The 21,146-nt window shown below is 37.5% G+C and overlaps 1 long non-coding RNA gene, 10 other non-coding genes and 3 pseudogenes across 12 annotated transcripts in view; all 14 read right to left on the bottom strand.

The window, feature by feature from the left end:
* LOC125105241 (uncharacterized) overlaps window positions 1-21,146 on the bottom strand; it is a 95,097-nt gene that overhangs the window by 5,234 nt on the left and 68,717 nt on the right. For both annotated transcript variants that reach the window (XR_007128843.1, XR_007128844.1), the window contains 14 exons: window positions 18,170-18,254; window positions 17,162-17,251; window positions 16,208-16,334; window positions 15,086-15,169; window positions 13,879-13,962; window positions 13,270-13,345; window positions 11,693-11,778; window positions 9,515-9,603; window positions 8,313-8,383; window positions 7,334-7,415; window positions 6,183-6,268; window positions 5,043-5,128; window positions 3,215-4,159; window positions 296-316 (listed from right to left, as the gene is read on the bottom strand). This is a non-coding gene — a long non-coding RNA (uncharacterized LOC125105241). The remainder of the gene's footprint in view (window positions 1-295; window positions 317-3,214; window positions 4,160-5,042; window positions 5,129-6,182; window positions 6,269-7,333; window positions 7,416-8,312; window positions 8,384-9,514; window positions 9,604-11,692; window positions 11,779-13,269; window positions 13,346-13,878; window positions 13,963-15,085; window positions 15,170-16,207; window positions 16,335-17,161; window positions 17,252-18,169; window positions 18,255-21,146) is intronic.
* LOC125105889 (uncharacterized) lies at window positions 2,732-2,800 on the bottom strand (annotated as a pseudogene).
* On the bottom strand, window positions 3,670-3,744 carry LOC125105895 (small nucleolar RNA SNORD113/SNORD114 family). Its single transcript, XR_007129137.1, has one exon. It is a non-coding gene; the product is annotated as a small nucleolar RNA SNORD113/SNORD114 family (small nucleolar RNA).
* LOC125105879 (small nucleolar RNA SNORD113/SNORD114 family) lies at window positions 5,778-5,852 on the bottom strand. The gene has a single exon (XR_007129126.1). It is a non-coding gene; the product is annotated as a small nucleolar RNA SNORD113/SNORD114 family (small nucleolar RNA).
* LOC125105881 (uncharacterized) lies at window positions 6,773-6,842 on the bottom strand (annotated as a pseudogene).
* LOC125105876 (small nucleolar RNA SNORD113/SNORD114 family) lies at window positions 7,905-7,976 on the bottom strand. Its single transcript, XR_007129123.1, has one exon. It is a non-coding gene; the product is annotated as a small nucleolar RNA SNORD113/SNORD114 family (small nucleolar RNA).
* Window positions 10,215-10,286, bottom strand: LOC125105892 (small nucleolar RNA SNORD113/SNORD114 family). Its single transcript, XR_007129134.1, has one exon. It is a non-coding gene; the product is annotated as a small nucleolar RNA SNORD113/SNORD114 family (small nucleolar RNA).
* Window positions 11,310-11,377, bottom strand: LOC125105883 (uncharacterized; annotated as a pseudogene).
* LOC125105880 (small nucleolar RNA SNORD113/SNORD114 family) lies at window positions 13,489-13,563 on the bottom strand. Its single transcript, XR_007129127.1, has one exon. It is a non-coding gene; the product is annotated as a small nucleolar RNA SNORD113/SNORD114 family (small nucleolar RNA).
* LOC125105868 (small nucleolar RNA SNORD113/SNORD114 family) lies at window positions 14,440-14,511 on the bottom strand. The gene has a single exon (XR_007129115.1). It is a non-coding gene; the product is annotated as a small nucleolar RNA SNORD113/SNORD114 family (small nucleolar RNA).
* On the bottom strand, window positions 15,661-15,733 carry LOC125105884 (small nucleolar RNA SNORD113/SNORD114 family). The gene has a single exon (XR_007129129.1). It is a non-coding gene; the product is annotated as a small nucleolar RNA SNORD113/SNORD114 family (small nucleolar RNA).
* Window positions 16,743-16,817, bottom strand: LOC125105894 (small nucleolar RNA SNORD113/SNORD114 family). The gene has a single exon (XR_007129136.1). It is a non-coding gene; the product is annotated as a small nucleolar RNA SNORD113/SNORD114 family (small nucleolar RNA).
* Window positions 17,765-17,836, bottom strand: LOC125105862 (small nucleolar RNA SNORD113/SNORD114 family). Its single transcript, XR_007129109.1, has one exon. It is a non-coding gene; the product is annotated as a small nucleolar RNA SNORD113/SNORD114 family (small nucleolar RNA).
* LOC125105903 (small nucleolar RNA SNORD113/SNORD114 family) lies at window positions 19,041-19,115 on the bottom strand. Its single transcript, XR_007129142.1, has one exon. It is a non-coding gene; the product is annotated as a small nucleolar RNA SNORD113/SNORD114 family (small nucleolar RNA).

The following is a 21,146-nucleotide window of genomic DNA, read 5'->3' as shown; positions in this document are numbered from 1 at the left end:
AGTTTTCTACACATGGATTAATCAGTGTTTCATATGCTCCATATTTATCACTGAGATACAGTTGCCTTTTTAAATTGTATTTCAGGCTTTTTAATAATATAGTGAATAGCCTTTAAGAAAACACAGGGAGGGGTGCCCGAGCAGCTCAGTCAGTAAAGCGGCCAACTCCTGGTCTCAGCTCAGGTCTTGACCTCAGGGTTGTGAGTTCAAGCCCCAAGTTGGACTCCACATTGGGCATGGAGACCACTTAAAAAAACATATGAAAACCAAGAAAAGAATTTTAACTACTACTCACATTAACTTCTGTCCTCTTCTTCTATAGAGGAAACCAGGAGCTCATGACCATGGAAGACGCTTCACGCAACTCCAAGGCATCCATTCCGAGGATGACAGAGCAGAGCAGGTGACAGAGAAAACACTGAAACCCAACAGCCACTGACCCCCAACTGCCACTGACCCTTGTGCCCCATATTTGAGAGTCAGGATTTATTTATTGTTTTCAATATGTGTATATTATCTTACAAAAGGAAAAACTCAATTTAACTACCAAAAAGAATAAAATTCACTCTTCCTTATCAAAGTATATATGACCTCAAAGAGGTGAGACTTTGTCCATTTCTCTTTTTTTAAGATTTTATTTATTTATTTGACAGAGAGAGAGATCACAAGTAGGCAGAGAGGCAGGCAGAGAGAGAGGGGGAAGCAGGCTCCCTGCTGAGCAGAGAGCCCGATGTGGGGCTCGATCCCAGGACCCTGGGATCATGACCTAAGCTGAAGGCAGAGGATCAACCCACTGAGCCACTCAGGTGCCCCATGGATAAGTGTTTTGTAAATAAATCTATAATCTCCTTTTTGGCCTTTTATGTTGATATATTCTATTTTTTTAATTGGATCAATGAAATAATAAATAAATAAGTACATATGAAGTGGGCACAATATTGTCCAGTTACAGAAATATGTGGTTAGACAAGAAACACTGTTAATATATTTTGCAAACAGGGGCACCTGGGTGGCTCAGTGGGTTAAGCCTCTGCCTTCGGCTCAGGTCATGATCCCAGGGTCCTGGGATCGAGCCCCGCATCGGGCTCTCTGCTCAGCAGGGAGCCTGCTTCTCTTCCTCTCTCTGCCTGCCTCTCTCTCTGCCTGCTTGTGATCTCTCTCTCTGTCAAATAAATAAATCAAAATCTTAAAAAAATAATAAAATAAAATAATAAAATAAAATATATTTTGCAAACAAATATCTATTAGGAAATACATGGTACGATGGTGTTATTCTTTTTTTTTTTAAGATTTTTATTTATTTATTTGATAGAGAGAAATCACAAGTAGACGGAGAGGCAGGCAGAGAGAGAGAGAGAGGGAAGCAGGCTCCCTGCTGAGCAGAGAGCCCGATTCGGGGCTCGATCCCAGGACCCTGAGATCATGACCTGAGCCGAAGGCAGCAGATTAACCCACTGAGCCACCCAGGCGCCCCTCGATGGTGTTATTCTTTAAGTAAGCATCAGTGTTCATGTTGTCTGCTACAAGACTGATACCGGTCATTTTCCTAAGAAAAATAAAATATATGTTATCCCAATTCATTGCTTATTCATGATGGACGGAAAAAAAGGTGGAATGCAGGGGCCAATGATCATAGGGTCTTAATTTTTTGATCATCTGCTCTGCCTTGTGCCCCTAGAAATGACCCCCCCATCGGCTGACGCAGACATTCCACCAAAGCCACGAGCTTTGCGGCTGCATCTACGTATTAAGAGCACAAGAAACGATGTGGGTAATAGTCAAAATTCTTTACTTGGTTTGGTGGTCTTTTAAAAATAGATTTTAGCTGCACGATTAATAATGTGATATAAAGTTAAGGATCACGACCATAGCCAGATAGTAAATTTGAGGCTAATAAGAAGCATTATATTAATTAATCTACATAGGCAACATTTCGGTTAATTAATGAAAGATACTATCAGTAGGAAATAATTCTAAAGACAAATGTCGGAGATATTTAAGGCTCTCGTTTCAAGTTTTTGTGGTCTCTAAGAATTTATTGTATTGTTGTTAGTTAATTGATGAATTAATTCAATAAAAACATGTAGGCATTAGTGACTGTAATGAGGCCCAAATGTGACTGCTCATGTATGAATGGCAAACATGGAAATTAATTAGTCTATTCCCTTTTTTGGAATTGTTTCAGTGAATGTATGTCTGGAATGTACAAAGATCATATTCTCATAGTGATTTTGTGGACACAGATTCGTTGTTATTAATGGACTAATGATGGAACTATTAAGCAAATACAAATAAATATGTGAAGAACAAGAGGGCAGAACATTGTCTCACTGTTAAAGTTTGTGATGAAGCAAGTTGTATCATTAATAACCATTGAAAGTAGTGATACCCATTAAGAAATAATTGGACAGGGGCGCCTGGGTGGCTCAGTGGGTTAAGCCTCTGCCTTCGGCTCAGGTCATGATCTCAGGGTCCTGGGATCAAGCCCCACATCGGGCTCCCCTCAGCAGGGAGCTTGCTTCCTCCTCTCTCTCTGCCTGCCTCCCTGTGTACTTGTGATCTCTGTCTGTCAAATAAATAAATAAAAATCTTTATTAAAAAAAAACTTCTCCAAATATAATAATAGAATAAAAACGCATGAACACAACTAAAAACAAGATCCTCATCTATTGTTGACTCCTGTGTATAAGATCCCATCAAACGATGGAAATAGGCTACATTTCCTGGTGTGTTGGCCCTCGGAATTCAGAAAGTATTCATCGTGTATGACTCATACGCCACCAGTGGTCATCATGGACCAAGTATGGCCCTTCTTTACCTTCATTCAATTCTGCATTGTTTACTGACTCACTCATTAATTTACTAACAATAATTTAAAACTGTATTATTCAGAATAATGCAAGAGTCACAATACCCCAATCTGCATATAGAATTGTTCTCACATCAACATATCTTTTTCATTAATTATCTTAAATTTCACCTGTGATATAATTTAAAAATCCAAAAAATAAAAAGATAATGTGAAAAAAATTACCTTAAACTTCATGCATGTAATAATATAATATTTCATAGGAATTCAATAGTTGTCACTAGGCTACAGTTGGCTACCTTTCACTCTACATGGCACTTTTAAAAATAAACCAAATATCCTTAAAAAAACAAACAAACAAACAAACATAGCTGAAACCAAGATAAGAACTTGATGATTACTCACATGGGTCTCCGTGCTTCTAACATACAGATGTAATCATGGATTCACCAGCATAACACAACGCTTCCTCAGTGTGTCTGTCCAGAGAAGTACAAAACACAGTCAATGAGAAAAAAGAAAGTTAAGACCTTATCTCCACTGACCCTTGCTTTCCATATTTCATTTCCTCACTTATTTTTTCACTTAATAAAAGGAACAACGTCATACTGGACACTGGCTCAGAGAGACTAGACTCTTACCAGTATTAACACTTAGCTAAGAAGGTAACATCCTTTCTCTACTTATTTCCTAAGGAACATAAATATTTTCAATTTCCATATTTCTTTAGTGGTTCTATCATTGATCCACTAATAATAACAAACCCAAACGTATAAATTCAAAATAAGAACATGATCTTTGTATATCCCTAACATCCATGTACAGAATCCAACAGAACAGAAGGAACAGTTTTTATCATGTTGGACCTCAGATACCCAGATGCGCACTGCCCATCATCCATGAATCAGCCATCACCTGTCATCATCACTGGTCCATTAGAGATGCCCTCGTTCTCAACTCCTTTCTACACTTGTATTGATTAAATAATTAATTCATTGAAAATATTAACATGAGTATAATTTACAAAAACCAAAGAATAAGATGCCTGAATGCCCTTAACTTCTAATATAGAACCATTGCCAACACAGCATCTATTTCTTTCATTAACCAAACTCAATGTTATGTAATAAATTAATGAATACAATGTTTTACATCATATTTATTCGTCACATAGTGAACCTTTTCATGATACTTATTACTTTTTAATAATACCATGAACACACACAAATGACCCAAACAAAAACAAAATTTTTGACCATTACTCTCCTTGTTCCATTTCCTAACACAAAAGGAAGGTCACGTGACAACCCTGATTCCCAACGGAAGACGAAATCGGCTCAAGCACCTGTTCTGAAGAGGACAAAACAGAAGAGGATGAAAAAATTGAGGCTTTCTCTCCACTGACCCATGCATCCCACCGCTCACTCTCATAATCATGTAAGCATTTATTAACTGAATGGATATATTTATTCTTACCTTAAAAATAAACTTCAAACTTGGAACTACATCAGACAATAGCTGATGTTATTTCGTGATTTTAATCAACCCCGGTCAAAGATGTAACACACTCGGTCCTTTCTATCCATTCTATCCAATGTATGTTAATATTCTTTTACCTTGCTCTGTATTTACCAAAAACAAAACTTCAATCTCCTCACCTTTATTCATTTATACATTTGTTCATTTATCCCATCATTAATAGTTTCATAAATTAATTACTAATTACTAATAGTTTCATAAATCAATTACTAAAATTCATATATTACTAAATTGCATAAATTACTTACTAATATCAACAACGAAATCCTTATTTATTACTGACATCTGTGTAGAGGATCGCCAAACACAGGAGAAACAGACTAGTATATTTATGGATCAGCTCTGAGTTCCAGACATTTACCACCAGTTGTCATTCTTGGTCCAAGACTCTTTCTTTCCCTTCTCATAAACACTTATTTATTAATTCATTAATTAAAAAATACATATAAATCAAAATATAAGAATATGGTCCTTCAGCATTCCTAACGTCTGTCTCTATAATATTACAGTGACTCAATCTCTTTCATTAACTGACCTTGGTGTTACATTTATGGATTAGTAAACATAATGCTACATATGAATCCAGTAGTAAACACTGTTATATTTTGCCTTCTCTGATTTTATTTAATACTTCGGAATAAACACACTGAATAGCCTTAAATAAACCAAGACAAAAGCTCTGAGTCTTACTCACATGGTCTCCACACTCCTCCAACGTAGATGGGAGCAGAGGGCTATCAACCTTGGAAGAATGTTACCGTCAGCTGTAGTGTGTCCATTCTGAGGAGCACGGAGCAGAGTACATGATAAAAAAAAAAAAGAGAGAGAGAAAGAGAGACATTCTTCCACTGATTCTTGCTTTAATTCTTCCTTTTAGCCCGGCACTTAGGAAATCATTACTGAAAAATATTTATTTCATCGTCTTCCACAAAAATGAACTACTTTTAACTTCCCAGTGGTCCAGGATATAAAAACCATCTACAATGTGTCCTATCTCATCCAAGCCAACGAGGGGACAGTCTTGTAACATTTCCTTCTCTTTGGACTTCAGTGTTTTCAGATTTTATTAATAATACTTCTTGGGGCCCCTGGGTGGCTCGGTGGGTTGAAACCTCTGCCTTCGGCTCAGGTCATGATCTCAGGGTCCTGGGATCGAGCCCCGCATCAGGCTCTTTGCTCGGCGGGGAGCCTGCTTCCTCCTCTCTCTCTCTGCCTGCCTCTCTGCCTACCTGTGATCTCTATCTGTCAAATAAATAAATAAAATCTTTAAAAAATAATAATAATACTTCTCGCCTCCCCACATATTTTTGAAATTGGACAATGTTCCTACAATGTGTATTTTTTTACGTATTTCCTTACTGCTATCTCATTGATCTGATTATAATCGAGAATGGAAATGCATGGAGAGAAAGACCGCATCTCTTCTGTGTTGGACCTCAGAGTTCCAGACACGTATCACTCATCATCCGTGATTCATACGCTGGCAGTTATCATCACTGATCCAGAAAGACCGCTTTCTTCTCATTCATTTCTACATTCTTCGTTAATTCAGTAATTCACTAATTACTATTTAAAACTGTATGATTCACAAAACCTGAAGAAGAAACGTTTATCTATAATATGTATCTGGAATCATTCACGCATCACTCTTCTCTCTCATCAGTTACCCTGCTTTTCATAAATGCTTCGATCAATGTAACGGTTCGTTTTAATCCTGTATTCGTTACTAGGCCTCAGCTGGCCTTCTCTGGTTGTAATTCATATTTTGTATGAACACAATGAATATCCTTAGCAAAATACCAGAAACAAAACAGGAACTTGGACCATTACTCACATCCGTCTCCTGTCATCCCAGTACAAAAATACAGCCCGAGGGCCCTTGATTGGGGAGAATCCTTACGCAGGTCTAACCTGTCCGTCCTGCAGAGTGTAAAGCAGAGCATATCATAGAAATAGTCAAGACATTCCATTCTCTATTGGTCCATGCCTTTAACCTTTCATTAAATCCACTGTTGGTCAACTCTTAATTTGGTGTAAATATATTTTTTCTCTTGAGAAAATGAACAACTTTGACTTACCTTGACCCAGAATCTGAACACTGTCTACGACTTACACTCTCCACAGCATCCTTAGCCATACATCTAATGGTCACGTAGCTCTCACTTCTAATTAAACTTCAGAGTTTTCAAAGAATGTTCATAGTACTTCTTGCATAATCACGTATTTCTTGCATAATCACATAATTAGACAATGCTTCATTACATTCCCCTTTATTTATGTTTATTGATTATTTAACTACCCAATTATAAAAAATTGAAAGAAAATGCAGGAACACTAACAGTAAAAACAAGATCCTTGTGTATTCTGGACATCTGTCCACACGGGATCGCTTCAAACAATGGGAATGCACAAGATTTCTCTTCTGTTGACCTGAGTTCCAGACACGTATTCATCATATATGGCTCATACGCCATCAGTGGTCATCATCGATCCAATATTATCCCTCTTTTTTGTTTTTCATTTCTAATTGTTTACTGAGGAAATCATTAATGCACTAATAATTTTAAATGCTGTAATTCATAAAAACTGAGGAAGAACTCAAATGTCCCTACTTCTACCTAGATAATTCTCACATCAATATAGCTCTTTAATTAATTTAATGAATTATCCTTTAATTAATAACACTTACATCAGCTCAAATGTATCCACTTTGAGACATGGATAGCAAAGTCCATGATAAAACATAGAATTAAACGTTTATTTCCATTGAGTCTTACTTTCCACATTAATCATGCATGGATTAACTTCTTACTTTCCACATTAATCATGCATGGATTAACGGTTATAATAGTTTACATAGCCCACATTTATCAGGGAAATACAGTGTTTCTTTTCATTATACGCTGTAGATTTTTAATAGTACAGTGAATGACCTTAAACTTTAAACAACACATAAACCAAGAAAATCATTTCACTGTTACTTACATTAATCCCCATCCTTCTATTACAGAGGCAACACAGAACTCAGGATCATAGAAGATGTTACATCTGCTCGGGTGTGTCCGTTCTGAAGAGCACACAGTAGGGCAAGATAAAAAAAGGACTGAGGTATTGTGTTCACGGGCCCTGGCATCCCATCTTTAATTTATTCCCTTATTAAGTAATGAATTACAATACTGCATATTTTTTTTCTCGTAAGTAAAGGAACGCTATCAATCTAGCTGATAAAGAATATGAACATTGGTTATTACTTATCCATAACTGCATCATCCTCAAAGAGCAAGTCCTGTACCATATGTTCCCTTGTAGACATCAGCATTTTAAATACGCACTAACACTATTCCCTACCTAACCACCTATTTTTATAATTGGACAAGATTTCACTGCTTTAATCTTTATTTATTTATATGCTTGTTTATTGATTGTTTCATTGATCCAATTATAAAAATTAAAAGAAAATGCGTGAACAAGGACCCACAACCAAGATCCTTGTATGTGTTTGGTATCTGTCTACAGAGTCACCTCAAACATGACAATAAACCAGATTCCATTTCTGCTGGACCTCAGAGTTCCAGACACGTATTCATCATATCCGACTCATACGCCACCAGCGGTCATCATCGATCCAGCGTTGTCCGTTTCCCTTCATGCAATGCTACGTTTCTGTCGAGTAATTCATTGAATCGCTAATAATAATGTTAAAACCCTGTCATTCACAGAAGCCCAAGAAAACTCAGGATATTCTTAATCTGTAAATAGAATCATTCTCACATCAATATATCTCTTTTAAAATTATGTTGTTATTCATTTAGGCATTAATCAATATCATGTTTCATACAATTCAGTATTTATCACTGAGCTCCTGTTGGCCTTCTGTGATTCTACATGGAACTCTCAAGTAATATAATGAATTCTCTGAATAACAAAATCATGGAAACCAAGACCAGAAACGGGATTTACTCACGCTGTTCTCTGCGCATCTAAGAGAGGGATGCGACCACCGAGCTCGCCACCAGGCAGGATTGCTTACATCAGCTCAAATGTGTCCATTTTGAGACATGAAAAGCACCGTCGATGATAAAAAATAAAATAAAATAAAACGTTCATTTCCATTGATTTTTGCTTTCCACATTTCATTTACTCGGTCATTGAGATATCTAAGAATGGTGCATAACATTGATTTTTGTTTGTTTTAACAACAATAGCAACAAAAATCCTCAGCCTTAAGATTGACCCAGAACCATAAAACTGACTCTGACCTGTTCATGTCTAAATGACTACTGGCTAGAGAAGTGACAGTCCTGATCTATTTAGCTCTTAATGGGTGTCAGGGTTTGCAATTTTCATTGTCATTTCTTGCCTATACACCAGTCTTCAGGGCTGAACAGTGCTTCACGGGCTTATGTTTATGACTATTCGCATTCCTCAATGGTTCTAACCCTTGATCCGCCTCTAATAATAAATATGAATGTGTCACCCAGTGAAACCATTATCTTTGCGCTTTCCGAACACCTGTCCATAGGATCAAATGAGCGGAAAGAAGGACTGGGTATTGAATGGGACCTCCGCGATCGACATAAATACTATCAATCATCCATAACTGACCCACCACCAGTCATTCTCACAGGCAGATAAAGACCAGCTTTGCCTTTATTCATTTCTACATTTGTATCAATTCAATCATGTATTCATTGATTATAGTAAAATACCTGATTAACAGTGACCAAAGAATCAACCAGTTGGATATTCCTAACTTCTATCTATAGAATAATTGCCAACATAGATTATCTCTCTCTCATTAATCAATCTAAGTGTTACATAGTATCAATAATCAATATGTCTCGTATTTATCACTGGGCCATAATTTACTTTTTGATTATTTTTTTAAAGATATTATTTATTTATTTAACACACAGAGAGATCACAGGTAGGCAGAGAGGCAGGCAGAGAGAGGGGGAAGCAGACTTCTTGCTGAGCAGAAAGCCCGATGCGGGGCTCGATCCCAGGACCCTGGGATCATGACCTGAGCCGAAGGCAGAGGCTTAACCCACTGAGCCGCCCAGGTGCCTTACTTTTTGATGATATTTATACATTTTCAATAATACTGTGAATATCCTTAAACAAACGACCCCCCAAACCAAGACAAAATCTCTAATTACTACTCACCTTGCTTTACTCTCCTAAGACGCAGGCAACATAACGACCGTGATCAGGGCAGAGGTGAAATCAGCCGGAGCATCTGTTCTGAAGTGTACCTACCAAGCAGAGAACATGAGAAAAAAATGAGACGTTCTTCCACTACCCTTGCTTTACATCTGTCATTTGGTCAGGCCTTCAGGAAATCGTTACTGGAGAATATTCATTTCATTACCGTTTATAAAAAGGAACCGCTTCGAAGTTCATCAACATTGTCAGTAACGTGACCTGTCTATACCATCCAAGTCAAAGAGGGAGCAGTCATGTACCATTTATTTCTCTATGGACTTCAGCATTTTCTTTTTTTTTTTTTTTTAAAGATTTTATTTATTTATTTGACAGAGAGAGATCACAAGCAGGCAGAGAGGCAGGCAGAGAGACAGGAGGAAGCAGGCTCCCTGCCGAGCAGAGAGCCCGACGCGGGACTCAATCCCAGGACTCCGAGATCACGACCCGAGCCGAAGGCAGCAGCCCAACCCACTGAGCCACCCAGGCGCCCAGCATTTTCAAATTATATTAATAGTACTTCTTGCCTTCCCGCATATGTTTAAAATTGGACAATATTTCTACAATTCACTTTTTTAAAATATATTTTCTCATTGGTGTTTCATTGATCCGATTACAATCAAGAAGAGAAATGCACGGAGAGAAAGACCCCATCTCTTCCGTGGTGGACCTCAGAATTCCAGACACGCATCATTCATCATCCATGATTCGTACGCCGGCAGTTATCACAGACCCAGAAAGACCGCATTCTCTTCATTCATTTCTACATTGTTTATTAGTTCATTAATTCACTAATAAAACTGTATGATTCACAAAAACTCAAAAGGGCCTTGATCGCCCTGATAGATATCTGGAACCATTCCCATGTTATACCTCTGTCATATTTATTATCAGTTTTTCATAAATGTTTTAATCAGTGGAACGCTTCATTTCATATCTCTCACCAGGACACAGCTGGCCATTTGAGTATTACTACCCAGGAATCTGAGTTGATTTCATCTTTTTTATTACTGCAGTAAAGAGGGTTGGACACACCACCCAAATCAAAACAAAAACTTTGGTTATTACTCATACTGGTCTTCCAACTCCTAAAACAAAGACGCAAGCCTGGAACTCATGATCAGGGAAGAATCCTAGCTCAGGCGTGCGGCGTCTGCCCTTGGGAGTGTACGGCAGAGCACGCGACAACACAGGCTGAGACACTGTTTCCACTGGTCTTTGCCTTTCCCCTCCCAGACAGTCAGTCATCTGGGATCTGGGCCATCATTAATCTGGTATATGTATGTTTTCCCTTAAGAAAACAAACTTCAAATTACCACTGACCCAGACAACAAGCACTATCTGTGACTTATCCTGTCTATACCATCCTCAGCTGTATAGGTAACAGCTATGCACAACGTACTTCTAACTGCACATCAGGGTTTTCATGCTATAGTAATAGTATTAATTATTAATCACTAATAATAAATTAATAAACTGAGTCCTAGTTATTGCCTAACCACATCTTTTTATAATTAGACAATGCTTCCCTCTCTTCATCATTTTTCTTTATTTATTTATAGGACCTCTTATTTACCTATATGTAAATTTACATTTACATATATGTAAATACATTGTATACGTATATGTATACTTACATATATGTATATGTAATGATACATATAATGCATGTACTCTAAGACCAAAAACAAGATCTTGCTATGTTCCTGACATCTGTCTGTTACAAGTAATAATGAGAACGGACTAGATTAATTTTCTGTTGGACCTCAGAGTTTCACGTATTCTTCGTACAGGACTCATACGCCACCAGTGGTCATCATCAATCCAATACTGTCCCTCCTTCTATGTTACATTCTTTTGGAGATTAAGTGAATCACTAGTTCACTGATAATTTAAAATCCTATTATTCACAAAAAATGAAATGAGTTTTTATGTCCTTAAACTGAATATACATCAGTATCCTTCGTTAATTATCTCAGTTTTCCATACACGCATTAATCAATACAGTGTTTTCTCAAATTCAGTATTTATCACAGAGCTACAGTTAGCCTTCTGTGATTCTATATGGAATTTTTGAATAATACGGCAAATGAGCCAGAAAAAATCACTGAAACAAAGAAAAGAAATCTGACTATGACTCACATGGGACCCTGTGCCTCTGTCACACCGAAGCTATCGTAGAGCTCGCCACCTTGGAATAATGCTTGGTTAGCTCGAATCTGTCCATTCTGAGAAGAACAAACCATAGTCAATGACAGAAAAAATGATAAAAATTTAATCTCCATTGATACTTGCCTTCCACATTGATGTTCCTCAGTCTTTTAGGAATCCAAAAATTTTCATAACATAGATCTTTGTCTCTTTTTTTTTTTTAAAGATTTTATTTGTTTATTTGACAGAGAGGGATCACAAGTAGACAGAGAGGCAGGCAGAGAGAGAGAGAGGGAAGCAGGCTCCCTGCTGAGCAGAGAGCCTGATGCGGGACTCGATCCCAGGACCCTGAGATCATGACCTGAGCTGAAGGCAGCGGCTTAACCCACTGAGCCACCCAGGCGCCCCTAGATCTTTGTCTCTTAACAAAAAGGAAAACTTCAAACGTGACACTGACCCAGAACAATGAAACTGACCCTTAATTATTCATGTCTATATAATCCTTAGCAAAAGAAGGTAAAGCCAGGAAACAACTATTTCATGAAGGGCATCAGTGTCTGTGAATTTTATTACTGACATGACAATATTATGTTCAGAATTAGAGAATAACTAACTTTTTCCTCTTAATCTATTATTTATATTTTCTTTAATGATTCTTCTTTACATATATTCTAATTTTTTATTATTTTTTCCTTTTTTTTATTGTGTCATGTTTGTCACCATACAATACCTCATTAGTTTTTGATGTAGTGTGCCAAGATTCATTGTTTATGTACAACCCCCAGTGCTCCATCTTTAATGATTCTATCACTGGCCTATCAATAATAACAAATATAAATATATTCATCCAAGGGGTACCTTCATGGCCCAGTCGGTTAAGTGCCTGACTTCTGATTTTGGCACAGGTCATGTTCTCAGGATCATGGGATCTAGCCCCGTGTCAGACAGATACGAGGTTGAAATGAAGTGTTCCACTGATTAAAACATGCTGGGCATGGTGCCTCCTTAGGATTCTCTCTCTCCCTTTCTGCCCCTCCTTTCTAAAAATAAGTCAGTAAATAAACAAATATATAAATTCATCCAGCATAAGGATGTAATCTTTATACATTCCTAGCATCTATCTGTAGGATCAAATACACAGAGAAAATAGAATACTAATTATATTGCACCTCTGGCTTCCAGACACATACTGTCCATTGTCCGCTGACTCCTCCCCCACCGGTCACCGCCACTGGTTCCAACAGAGGTTACTTTATTCACTTGTACATCTCTATCAATTAAAACATACCTTCATTGGTCATAATAAAATCAATACACTATTCAGAAAAACTGAGGCATATGATACTTGAATATTCCTAAATTCTTCCTATAGAATCACTGCCAAAAGAGATCACATTGCTTTCAATAATAAATGTTATGTATTATTAATTAATCAACATAATGTTTCATATCATATTTATCACTGAGCCATAATTAATATTTCCTTATATTTATTATGTTTTAATCAGACCATGAAAGCCCTTAAACAAATGACCCAGACCAAGGAAAAAACGTTGATCATTACTCACGTTAGTCTCTTTCCTATAAGAGGGAACATGGTGACCTGGACCAAAATGAAGGCAGAAATCACCTTGACCTTCTATTCTGAAAAGTACCAAGCACAAAAAGTGATAAAAAGATTAAGACTTTCTCTCAACTGATCCATATTCCTGTCTACTGATTCTTTCATGGTTCAATTGTACTAAGAAAAGCAAATGCATGAAGAGAAGGAAGCCATCTCTCCTGTGCTGGACCTCAGAGTTTCAGACACGTATCACTCATCATCCGTGACTCATACGCCGGCAGTTATCATCCCCGATCCAGAAAAGATGGCATTCTCTTCATTCATTTCAATATTGTTTATTGACTCACTTATTAACCCACTAATGATAATATTGAAGTTCCATTATTTACAAGCCCCCATAAGGCCTTGATATCCCTAATATGCTTCTAGATCCATCTTTGTATCACTGTATCCCTGCCATGTATCGGTTTCTCCTACATGCTTCCTAAAAACCTCCTATTTGTCAGTAGGATAAAGACGGCCCTCTTTGATTACATTTCAAATACTGGATTACTACAGTAAATATATTTAGACCAACCACCCGAACCAAGAGAAGAAATGTGATTATGCTTACACGGGTCTCCAGTCTCCTAAAACAGATGCAAACGTAGAGGTCAGGATCCAGGGAGAAATCCTTAAATCAGGTCCAGTGTCTCTTCTAAGAAGTACAAAGCAAAGCAGGTGATAAAAACGGTTGAGACATTCTCTCCATTTATGCCAGCTTCAACGTTCACACAGGTCTCTAGGCAATCATTAATCTGGTGTACGTACTTCAGTCTGTTAGGAAAACCAACGACTTCGATCATGCCACTGAGCCAGAATGTGGACATGATCTAATTCACACTGTCTACATCATCCCTACCCTAAGTGGTAACAGTCAAATAGCATCTGTTTCTACCTGAACTACCGGGTTTCCGTAATAGAGTCATAGTATTCCTTGCCTCACTACCTATTTTTGTAATTGGACAATGCTTTACTCTAGTCCTCTTTATTTATTTATTTATAGATTCTCACATTTATCCAATTGTAATAATAAAATAAAAATGCATAAACACCAAGACCAACAGCTAACCTTTCATTTGTTCCTGGTATCTGTCTATAGAATGCCTTCAGACTAGGAATGGAGGAGACCAGGTTGGACCTCAGAGTTCCAGACACGTATTCATCGTACACGACTCATACGCCACCAGCGGTCATCATCGATCCAATATCGTCCCTCTTTTTCTATTTGTTAATTGATCAAATCATTAATTCACTACTAATTTTTAAGTGGTACGATTCCAAAGAGACTTGGTACATACAAGTCTCAAGTCTGTACACAGAATTAACCTCACATCAGTGTATCTCATCATTGTCTTCAGACTACAGACCTGCGTTCACCAATGTGCTTTGTACGTTCCGTATTTAACACGGAGATCCAGCTGCCTTCCTTAATTCTATTTTACGTGTTTTAATAAATAATACCAATAAATAATAAATTAATAATTTATAACCAACAGTGAGTAACCTTTAAAAAATCCCCTTAGGGGCGCCTGGGTGGCTCAGTGGGTTAAGCCGCTGCCTTCGGCTCAGGTCATGATCTCAGAGTCCTGGGATCGAGCCCCGCATCGGGCTCTCTGCTCAGCAGGGAGCCTGCTTCCTCCTCTCTCTCTGCCTGCCTCTCTGCCTGCTTGTGATCTCTCTGTCAAATAAATAAATAAAATCTTTAAAAAAAAAAAATAAAAAAAAAAAAAAATAAAAAATCCCCTTAAACTGAGAAGAGAACGTCAACTGTCACTCACATTAATCGCCATCCTCCTGTTATACAGAAGCAACCACAGACCTCGCGCCCAGGAAATCGCCGAATCATCTCGTGCGCGTTCATTCTGAGGAGTACAGAACACAGCAGAAGATTAAAAAAAAAAAAAAAATTGGAACCTAATCCACACTGTTCCTTGCTTTCTGCATTTCATTTACCCAGTATTTGATATTCATTACTGTTTCTTTACATACGTATGGTCATCTTATAAAAATCCGATCTTTGGTTTGAGAAACAATTAAAGTGATTCCCACTTAGGCACGCCTCTAGACCCACGGCCAAAGAGATGACCTTTGGTCCACTTATTTCTTAATGGGCATCAATCAGTTTTTCCAGTTTTTCACATTAATATATTCTGCCTTGATACCTGGTTTGTATTTGGACAATACCTCATGCTATTCTTCCTTATGTGTTTATCTGTATTTGCATGACGGTTCTATCATTGATCCATTAATAATAACGTCTGTATCTATGAAACAAAACAAGAATGTGATCTTGTACTTGACAGCTCTCTATAGAATCGATTTCAAGAGAAGGAACAGACCAAATTACGTTGTGCTGGACCTCAGAGTTTCAGACACATAGTTTCATCGTCCATGACTCCTATGCCACCGTCCTCATCACTGGTCCAGGACTGAGTCTCCTCTTAGTTCATTCCTACTTTTGTATCCCTGAAATCATCAGTTCCTTGACAATTATAAAAATAATACATGGGGGGCACCTGGGTGGCTCAGCGGGTTAAGCCTCTGCCTTCAGCTCAGGTCATGATCCCAGGGTCCTGGGATCAAGCCCCACATCAGGCTCTCTGCTCAGCGGGGAACCTGCTTCTCCTCTCTCTCTGCCTGCCTCTCTGCCTACTTGTGATCTCTGTCTGTCAAATAAATAAATAAAATATTAAAAAAAAAATACATGGTTCACATGAATCACAAAATAAGATCCTTGAATATTTCTAACGTCAGTTAACAGAATCATTATCCAAACGGCGTGCATCATCTCCATCTCATACATTACTCATCAGTCAACGTAATGGGTCTCATCCCACTTGCCATGAGGCCTCGGTTGTTTTTTTAATCAATTTAATGCTCTTTAATGATACCATGATTACCCTGAAACAAGTGGCCCTTTCCAAGACGACCATTTTGACCATTATGCGCCTCCATCTCTTTCAGTACTCAAAGGGAACATCACGGTCTTGATCACGGCGGAAGCTGAAAACAGCTCAAGTGTCTGTTCTGAAGAGTGACAAGTAGGAAGATGATAAAAATTTTGAGCTCTTCTCTCCACTGATTCATATATCCCACTGTTCACTTGCTGTCATTTAGGCATTTATGAAATTATTGTAATTTTCCCCTTAACACATCAAATGTCGACGCTGTAACAGATTCCAGTAATTACGACTTATTCCCCACATCATTCTTACTCAGACATGGATCTTTTATTTTCCATTCTGATGCACACTAATATCATTTTACTTATTATATATTACAGCAATGAACAATGCTTCACCCTTTTCATATTTATCTATTATTTGTCTGTATATTTTTGTCACTATTTTTGTAACAATACTGTTAGACATGCGTGTCTGGACATCTCTCCCTAGGATCACTTCCAGTAGGAGAAAGGACTAGATTTCTTATGTGTCGGAACCCAGAGTTCCAGACCTGTGATGTTCATCACCCAAGACCCTTATGCCACCATTCGTCATCATTTACCCAGGCATGTCCCTCATGATCTCCAAATCATGTCTACATGTTTTTATTAATTCATCAATTCACTAATAATAACAAAACAATACCTAGGGGTCACAAAAACTCAAAACACGTCCTTCCATATCTCTCACATTTGTCTGCAGAATTAATTCCCACTAACAATATGTATTATTAACTGACCTCAATGTTTTTCCTACATAGGTTAATTAACACAATGTTTCTTATTAACCTGATTCTAATTATTGGGCCATGGCTGGTAATCAGTAGTTAGACTTCACAACTTTTTTTAATAATGGAGTGAAAACCTTTTTGAAAAACCACCAAACCAAGAAAAGAATTTTGACTCTTACTCTTACTGGGCTCCATGCTCTTGACACACAGACTCGACCAAGAAGCTGGCGACTAGGGTAGATCGCTTCCGTCAGCTGACGGTGACCATTCTAAGGAGTACAAGACAGAGCAGAGGATAAAAGATTGAGACCTTACATTCCTTCATCCCCGTATCCCACCTTTCACTCAGTCTGTCATTTAGGCAAGTGGCGACTTGAGATAATGTGTATTTCTTTCCTATTAAGTAAACAAACAATATCCATCCTGCCCCTGCCAAAAGGACACTGGTTCTTAACACGGTACATACCACCATTCTTAGCCAAAGAGACAACACCCTTAATACCATCTCTTTCCTAATGGATATCAGTCTTTTCGATATAATTAATGTATTATTATATTATAGTAATTGTCGCCTAACCACCTATTTTCATAATTAGACAAGGCTTCACCTTCTCTTCATTTAAATTTGTTTACACATCTGTGTATTAATAATCTCACTGATCCAATTATAAAAATTGGAAGGAAATTCATGAATATAATGACAAAAACCACGGTCTTTATATATTGCTGACTCTGCCTCTAGACCACATCAAACAGGGACAACGGAGCAGAGGCCATCTGTATTGGACCTCAGAGTTCCAGACACGTATTCATCGTACATGACTCACACGCCACCAGTGGTCATCATCGATCCAATATCGTCCCTCTTGGTCACCTTTCGTTTCTCCATTATTTACTGATCAATTCATAATTCAGTAATTATAATTTTAACAATGATTATTCCCAGAAACTACATGGAGCTTAGAAATTCCATGTATCTATTTAGAACCATTCTCATGTCTGTATCATGTCCATTAATTATTCTCAATTTGTATTACATGCATTAATCAATACAATGCTTTGTATCAATCCCATATTGCTCAGTGGGCTAAGTGGATTCTACTGATTCTACGCCACGGTTTTCAATGATGCACTGAATCCTGCTACAAAGAACGGAAACTAAGACCAAAACTTCGACTATGACTCACATGGTTTCTATGTTCCTAACACGTGAACGCAACCTGAGATCTCATGACCAAGGAAGAATCCTTCCATCTGCTTGCCAGGTCCTTTCTAAGGAGTACAGAGGAGCACAAACAAGAGAAAATTTCAGATCCTGTCTCCATTGGTCCTTCTTTCCTACATTTCTTGTATTCATTTAGACATGCATTCATCTTTCATACTGTGTTTTTTCCTTTACCTAAAGGAAAGCTTAAACTTGAGGCTGATCAATAGCAATGATAAGGGCTCTTCCTTATCAATGCTTATATAATTCTTAAGCAAAAAGGCAAAAATGCTTATTCTATTTACTGCTAAATGAGCATTCTTGCTCACTTCTTCTGTGTCACCACATATATTCCAAGCTGGACAATACTTCACCCTATTTATCTGTTTTTTTTTTATGTTTTCAATGCTTTGATTACTGATTCCTTCATAACCAGAAATCTAAGGATATGAACCCAAAATAAGAGTATGAGCTTTGTAGACAATTATCATATGATCTCCCTGATATGAGGAAGTTGAGAAGCAGAGTGGGGGGTTTGGGGGCATAGGAAAGGAACAAAAGAAACAAGATGGGATCGGGAGGGAGACAAACCATAAGAGACTTTTAATCTCACAAAACAAACTGAGGGTTGCCAGGAGAGGGGGTTAGGGAGAGGGTGGTGAGATTATGAACATTGGGGAGGGTATGTACTATGGTGGCCTGATGATTCACAGACCTGTACCCCTGGGGCTAATAATATATTATATGTTAATTAAAAAATTAAAATTTTTTAAAAAAAGAATATGAGCTTTGTATATTTCTACATTGACCCATGGAGTCACTTAAAACAGAAAACAAGCTAGATTTTGTTTTGCATGGACTCAGAGTTACAGGCATGTAACACCCAACCACAGAGGATTCCTACACCACCAGTTTTCACCATCGATCTAGGTTTGGGTCTCCTTTTCTTCATCTCTTTCTACATTTCTAACAATTAAATTACTAATTCATTGGTAATAAAAATCAATGTGTGATTTGGAAAAATCACAAAAAAAACCTTGAATAAGCCTAACTTCTATCTGTAGAATCATGCACCAGACAGATTGCATCTTTCACTAGTCAACCCCTATATTGTACATTATCAGTGAATCAATGTTAATATTTCATATCGTATTTCTCATCAGATCATAGTTAACTTTTTTATTTTATTTACTACTCTACTACTTTTAAATGATGTTGTGAATGCTCTTAAACAAATCACCGAAAACAAGGTCTTTGACAATTATTTGCCTTGATCTCTTTCCTAACACAAAGATATCCTAACAGTCTTAATCACCGTGGATGATAAAATCAGCTCTGTGATTTTATCTCCCTCTGAAGAGATGACAAAATATGATACAGTAGACAATATGATAAAAAAATTGAGTTATTGTCTCTATATTTTCCATCACTCGTTTGTATAAGGCAGCTGGGCATTTATTAATTTTTGGTAATATTTATTTACTTTTCCATTAATAAACTCCAAATGGATTCCTGACTGAGAGCAATAACTATTACCTATCACTCTCTAAATCACCCTTCGTCAAATACAAAATATACTTGGTCCTTTTTTTATCTATTCCTTTACACTCATATGCCTTTTCCTTAGTATATATTTTGTTTGATGAACAGAGCTTCATTCTCTCCATATTTAGTCATTTATATATGTTTTTCTTCCATTGATACTTTCATAATAGTATTTTAAAGCTTCATGAACTCAAAGGCCAAGAAAGAAATCCTTATATACTCCTGACACCCATCCATAGTTTCCCTTCATAAAGCACAGGGGACCAGATTCCTGTTGTGTTGGACCTTTGAGCTCCAGAAAAATGTCTCTATCATACATGACTCATGTCTCACCCATCATTACTGGTGGTCCAGGACTGGCTTGCTTTCTCCATGACAACCTACATTTGTTCACCATTTAATTCATCAATGAAATACACATAAATCAGACACACACACACACAAAAGAATATGATTCTTTAGTAGCTCTAACCTCCATATACACAATCTATTTCCACTGAGACCAAATTTCTTTCATTAACTCAGCTTAGTATTTCACATATGCATTCATCAACGCTGCTTCACATTAACCTTGCATTTAACACTGGCATAGCTCACCTTCTTTCATTATATTTAATACTTTTTTTTAAGTTTTTATTTCAACTCCAGCTAGTGAACATGCAAGGTTGTATTAGTTCCAGGTGCACAATACAGTGATTCAACACTCGCATACAACACCCAGCACTCATCATGAGTGTGTGCTCCTTAATGCCCATCCGCTCGCTGCTCAACCATCCCCCCGCCCCCAGCTTCCCCTTAGTAACCATCAGTTTGTTCTCGGAAGTTAGGAGTCGGTTTCTTGGTTTGCCCTTCTCTGTCTCTTTCCCCTGTGTTTGTTTTGTTTCTTAAACTGCACATGAGTGAAATCATATGGTATCTGTCCTTCTCATACTACTTATTTCTAGCATAATATTCTCTACCTCCATCCATGTCATTCCAAATGGCGATATTTCATTCATTTTTGCATGGTGATATAAATTTTTAATAACACAGTAAAAATGTTTTTTGAAATGATAGCACTGTGTGGTACTCAACTAATGAATCATTGAACATTTTACCAAAAACTAATGATGTACTATGAGTGGCTAATTGAACTTAAAATACATACAAACATACATAAAAATACGACCGTACTCTAGTCAAGAACAACACTGATTATTACTCACACTGGTCTCCCTCTTCCTAACACACAGAGCTCCTGACCATTTAAGATTTTAAATTAACTGGAATACTTCCTTTCTGTGGAGGGCAGAGGCCAGAACAGCAGCAACAACAAAAGGACGGAGACACTCTCTCCATTGGCCCTTAATTCCATCTGTGTTTATTCAGTCATATAGGCAATTAGTAAGTTGTGATCATATCTATTTTATTTTCTC

This window comes from Lutra lutra, chromosome 7 (assembly GCF_902655055.1).
Source record: "Lutra lutra chromosome 7, mLutLut1.2, whole genome shotgun sequence".
In the NCBI taxonomy this organism is placed as follows: domain Eukaryota; kingdom Metazoa; phylum Chordata; class Mammalia; order Carnivora; family Mustelidae; genus Lutra; species Lutra lutra.
This window is presented reverse-complemented; position numbering and strand designations above follow the sequence as displayed.